A 6,771-nucleotide genomic window follows, 5' to 3' on the forward strand; every position below is an offset into this window, starting at 1 on the left:
GAGAACCTTTGGAGCATCCTCAAGCAAAAGATCTATGAGGTTGGGAGGCAGTTTACATCCAAACAGCAGCTCTGGGAGGCTATTCTGACATCCTGCAAAGAAATTCAAGCAGAAACTCTCCAGAAACTCACAGGTTCAATGGATGCAAGAATTGTGAAGCTGCTATCAAATAAGGGGTCCTATGTTAATATGTAACTTGACCTGTTAAGATGTTTTTGATTGAAATAGCTTTTGATTTCAGTAAGTATGACCTCCTAATGCTGCAAATTCAACAAATGACCATTTTCATTTCTTTACAACCTATAAAATGTTTTGAAACACTATTGTGCATAATAATTTGGAATTGTGCATTTTAAGTTTTTTATTTTTGAAAAACATACCGTTATCATTAGGAGGTTTGTTCAGTAAAATTCAAATTATACTCTAATGGCTGATGACTCAAAAATTATGCTGCCTGCCACTTGCATCCACTATTTAGGAAAATCAGAGAAAAATATCATTTGCATAATAATTTGGAACGCGGTGTAGTGAAGAAGGGGTATCCTTCAATATGGAGAATATAAAAGTGTATTTGCCTTTACAGTCAAAAAACAAATCCTGACCTGCTCAACCAGATGGATTTTGGGCAGATATCCCAATCCTTTAGATGACTTTCCTGCTTTGTGTTGTTTTTCATTGTGTTCCCAAACCACACAATGAGAATTCTCAGGGTACACAATAAAAGTTGAACAGCCTCCTCTTATTCATCCAAGATGTCTTTTGATGTCCTAGAACTTGAAGGCCATTTACGCCTTTTCACTTGGGTTTTAACAGGTCCAACAGTGGCCATCCGGCCCCTCTAACATGCATGATGTGATTTTACTTGTCTGTGAAATTTTTTAAGTGAGTGCTCAATCTTTTCCTTAATTATTCCTTCCATTAATTTACATGATGAACACCAGATGAAAGCTATACAGCCAAAATAGTCAGTCAGTCATTATCCAACCCGCTATATCCTAACACAAGGTCACAGGGGTCTGCTGGAGCCAATCCCAGCCAACTCAGGGCAGGAACAAATCCTGGGCAGGGCACACACACATCCACAAACCAAGCACACACTAGGGACAATTTAGGATCGCCAATGCACCTAACTTGCGTGTCTTTGGGCGGAAACAGGAGCACCCGGAGGAAACCCACACAGACACGTGGAGAACATGCAAACTCCATGCAGGGAGGACCCAGGAAGCGAACCCAGGTCTCCTAACTGCAAGGCAGCAGCACTACCACTGCGCCACTGTGCAGCCCGCAGCCAAAATATTGTGTCTTTAACTTTCTTTTTCAGAGTGGAAATAACCTTTAACCCTTTTTTAGAATACATAGAATATGGAATATGTTGCCTTAGAAAGGTAAATAGTATTCTTCTTGAGGTCAGCCATTGTGCACAGTTACTTTTTTAATCTTCTCCACTTTGGCAAAAAGTACCTCATCATTAGAACCTGCCACACTCAACTCAGGGCAGATTTTATCCGCAGGCTGTATGGTTGCTCAACAGTCAGTCATACTGACAGCTGCAGAAGTGGTTTTTACTTAAACATTGTAACAAGGCGCTATATAAGTGCCTGACCTGACACAGATTGGACACGGGAGACATGTATAAAAATAAATAAACTGTTTATTTTCTTCATTTGGAGGGCATATCTTCCCCGTGTCCCCCCAGCCACAACACAGTCCCAAGCACAAACTTAAAATACACAAGGTATAGCACATTCCTCTCTTCTACCACCACTCCTCCACAAGCTTTGTCCTCCTCCTGACTCTGGCCGTTGAGTGGTGGTTGCTGGCTCCTTTTATGGCCCACCCTTAAGTGCTCCAGGTCCTTGATCACCTGTTTCCGGTTGCACTCCCAGGTGGGGCTGAAGATTCATCCACCTGGTCTCAGGAGCCCATGCAGCGCCCCCTGGCGGCCACCCCAGATCCCAACAGGGCTGTGGAGAACTCCATCTCCCATGGAGCCCTGCGGGAAGCTGAGGCAACATCGTCAGCCAGGGAGGCTGCCACCAAGCATCCCGAGGAAAGTACTGAGCAGCCCATGGTTGCTCCCCCGGAACATACATCGAAGGGGCGTCTGCTACAACATGTAATATCTGATGTTGTGTTATTACATGGTGCTGCATTGAACTACTTTTAGTGGTCTGTGGGAGACGTGCAAATATGAATTTCATTGTATTTTGTACAAAACACCTTAAACTGACATGATTTTATTCAGTGTTGGTTAGCTAGACCTTGAAGCATGAGGTAAAAGTTAGGAGTTTGTTCTGGTCATACACAATCACACTTACACAAGTCACTATACTAAACAGCATGTCTTTAGATGAGAGAAAGACAGGAGCATTCAGAGAGAGCACATTTTTAATTTCAGACCTCTGAAATTGTGGTGCAATAGCGTTAACAACTGTGTCATAGTGCAGCTTTTAACAGGCAACAATAAATAAAAAACAAACACAAAGTGGAATATATAGACACACCCTTCTTATTATGGCACTATAAAAAGTGTGTGTCTACATTTGTTAATGAACTATATATTTTCTTTTCATTGTTCACAAACTGCCCTTGCATTAGAGAAAGACTACACCTTATTGCTGAGGGTAACATTTTGGTGCCTCCAATAATCTTGCATTCTTCCAGATTCTGAATATTTGGATTGTTAGACCAAATTGTCCAGTTATAAACCTTTTTGCCATTTCAGGGTGGAGCTGTTTATCTGGAGTAAAGGCAATGGACTTCATGAATGTCACACACACAGCTACAGGATAATCCTTGTGATTCACAATGAGTATTCATCAGCAGATCCGCTGCTCATATTTTTGTGCCAGCTTCTCCATAGCATTGTCATTAATTTGCATTTGGTGCCGGCCTTCTCCTTTCATCACGTCCTGGGCATCATGACGCTTGTAAAAATCTATGGAGGCTTGGTCCACAACAACCGTCAGGAGCCGAATGTAATTGTTCTCCCTGCCTATGTACAGCACAGAAAGAAGGAAACAGAGATGGAATGATGGGGAAATTTTTTGTCATGCTGCTATCTATCTTACTAAACCACAGTTAATTTATGCATGGCGGACGCACCGAGGTGCATGCATACTGCCACCGAGGCGCATGCGTACTGCGCCGTGGCGCCCGCCCCAGAGTCAAACGCACCGGCTTCCCAAAACGCGGCGGCTTCCCAGAGTCAGTAAATGGCACCCAAACGACACAACCTGTAGGGTCAAACGCAGCGGATTCCCAAAACGCAGCGGATTCCCACAGTCAGTGGGTGGTGCCCAAACAACACCACCTGTAAACTAGACTTAATGAATGAAGGTGCCCACACAAAGAAACCGCTTTAGTTCAAATAGGGTTATTCAATTAAATGGAAACTTTACCATGCCTACGACCTGTGAACTAAACCTGAGGTGAAGCGTGCACGCCAGGTTGTACAGCCGCCCGGACGCGACCGCACACACCACCGCATATACCCTCCATGATATGTCATCACGCAGCGGCTTCCCACCGAGGTGCATATTGCGCCGTGGCGCACACACCAGAGTCAAACGCAGCGGCTTCCCAGAGTCAGTAGGTGGCGCCCAAACAACACAACCTGTTCACTACACTTGCTCTAATCCACTATGCCAGTAATATAGATCACATAACGGTCACAGACTCAAACCCAGCGGCTTCCCCGACTCAGTGGCTGGCACACGAACACCACAACCTGTAAACTAAACTTGCTGTGCTCCACTCTGCCAGCAGTCGGTGTCAGCAAAGGCAACAGAATCACGTCTCCACAAAACGAAACCGCTTTACTACAGATATGCTTATGTAATTAAATGACATTTCCCCAGACGCACCCACCCTCCATGATATGTCATCCATCCAAATATCGGACGAAAGAGAAACTGATTGCCATTCTTGGATTTCCGATTCGCTAGCGAATCGCGGGCTTACTTGTAATGCAGAAATGACACACCTGCTGTTATGGTGAAATTGGGTGTTACTTGGACTAAACAAGGAGTCTTAAAACCTTTCTTTAGAGAGCTGCAGATTCTACAGGTTTTTGCTTGAACCAGTTTTTAATTACTATAGAAGCTATTCTCTGCTGTTAGATGAACTTTTGTTTTAATTAAATAGTGTATTACATCATACATTTTGCATAATCTGTTGCATGTGATACTACAGGAACTGAGGTTGACATACCTGAAGTAATACCCATATGAGAGGAGAGATGTTTGTTTCGCTATTATTCACCTTAAGATAAGCTCAATCATTAATATGGAGAGGGTGTCCTTGGGTTGTCTCTCAGAACTCAGTAATAAAACCAACAGGTCAAAAATATAAAAGTAATGCACTAATTATATCAAGGTCAGTGAGATAATGCAGTGAAAATAAACCTTTTATCAGTCTCCTTTTATTTCAGAGTTTGAATCCAAAAAACCAACATGGGGACCTCTTGTTGGCTGCTTGTAATGACAATTCTGCTTTTTCAGTCAGGACTTTACAGCAGGTGAGAAGGAGGATTAAGATGTGAATTTACTGGTAAACTGAAAGTTTTGTCTGAAAGTTTATCTCTTGCTTTGCCACCATTATCCACTATAACATGTGCTATTTGCTGCTGCTTCTACAACATCTATTGCTCAAATCCACAAACACCCTAAACTTGTGAACCCAACTCAGAGATACTTAAATATCTTCATCTGGAGCAACTTTCCTTATTAACCTATAGAGAACATGCCAATATTTTCCAGGAGTAGAAGAACACCTCAGATTTGGAGGTGCTTATTCTTATCATGATTGGGTCACACTTGGTCATAAGCTGATCCTGTTCAAGGAGGGAATCAACCACAAATGACAGAAATGCATAAATGGAACAGTTTGAGAAGATCATCAAAACAATTCTAAACAGTTCAGGAGACAAGATATAGCCTATATAAGCCCATTGTATTTGCCATGTATGGAAACACAGCTGTTTCTCAAATTCATAGAGTAAATGGCATGCTGCTGCATATCCGGAACCCCATAATCTTTTTGCACTTTACATATCATAGTTACCGGCAGTATCATGTGCAAGGCAAGAACTAACCTTGGAGTGGTCACTACACACACTAACTATGGGCCATTTTGGCATAACACATGAAGTTAACATGCATGTCTTTGAGCTGCAGACAGAAAACCAGAATATGTAAAGAAAAGCCCATACAGAAATAGGGAGAATGAGCAAATTCTATACAGAAAGTGACTGGACAATGGATTAAAATCCAGAACACTGAGTCTGTACAACCACAACACCATGATCATAAATAATGAGATAAATATCTAAATGAAAACCATTACAAAAGCAATAGGGCACAAGCACAATGAAATTCACGGCTCCATACTATACAACAACAACAGCATTAATTTATATAGCACATTTTCATACAAAAAAGTAGCTCAAAGTGCTTTACATAATGAAGAAAAGAAAAATAAAAGACAAAGTAAGAAATTAAAATAAGACAACATTAGTTAACGTAGAATAAGAGTAAGGTCCAATGGCCAGGGAGGAAAGAAAAAACAAAAAAAAACTCCAGACAGCCTGAGAAAAAAATAAAATCTGCAGGGGTTCCAGGCCACGAGACTGCCCAGTCCCCTCTGGGCATTCTACCTAACATAAAAGAAGTAGTCCTCTTTGTATTTAAGGTTCACACGGAAGGACTTGATGATGATGGTTATGCAGACTTCTGGCTTTTAATCCATCAATGTTGGAACATCACGGTGCTTTGAGTAGATGGTGGTGGCGAAAGCCGCCACCACAAAGAAACCAGAAAAATAAGCAGAAGAGAGAGTAGGGGTTAGTATGGATTTTAGGGCCACCATGAATAGTTATTATAATGAATTGGAGTATCAGGATTAAATTAAAGTGAAGTTATGAGAAAGCCATGTTAAAATAATGTGTTTTTAGCAGTTTTTTAAAATGCTCCACTGTATTAGCTTGGCAAATTCCTATTGACTGGCTATTCCAGATTTTAGGTGCATAACAACAGAAGGCCACATCACCACTTCTTTTAAGTTTTGCTCTTGGAATGCTAAGGAGACACTCATTTGAAGATCTAAGGTTACGATTTGGAATATAAGATGTCAGGCATTCCGATATATGAGATGGAGGGAGATTATTTAAGGCTTTATAAACCATAAGCAGAATTTTAAAGTCAGTCCTAAACGACACAGGTAACCAGTGTAGTGACATCAAAACTGGAGAAATGTGCTCAGATTTTCTTTTCCTAGTTAGGATTCTAGCAGCTGCATTCTGCACTAGTTGCAAATGATTTATGTCTATTTTGGGTAGTCCTGAGAGGAGTGCGTTACAGTAATCTAGTCGACTGAAAACAAAGGCGTGAACTAATTTCTCAGCATCTTTCAATGATATAAGAGGTCTAACTTTTGCTATGTTTCTTAAGTGAAAAAATGCTGTCCTAGTGGTCTGATGAATATGCGATTTAAAATTCAGATTACAGTCAACAGTTACCCCTAAGCTTTTACCTCCGTCTTGACTTTTAAACTAAAATCAAAAAAGCTCAGGTCCAGACGGAATTAGTAGCCATCTGCTTCATTATTGTGCAGAGGAGCCCTCTTCAATATTCCACTTCATATTTGAAATGTTTTTGGATTTGCAGCAAGTGCCCAGCCTATGGAAACAGGCAACTGTTATTCCATTGGCAAAAACTGCACACCAAAAAGCATTAAGAGACTTCAGACCAGTGGCATTAACAACTACTTAGC

This window comes from Erpetoichthys calabaricus, chromosome 3, assembly GCF_900747795.2.
Source record: "Erpetoichthys calabaricus chromosome 3, fErpCal1.3, whole genome shotgun sequence".
NCBI lineage: Eukaryota > Metazoa > Chordata > Cladistia > Polypteriformes > Polypteridae > Erpetoichthys > Erpetoichthys calabaricus.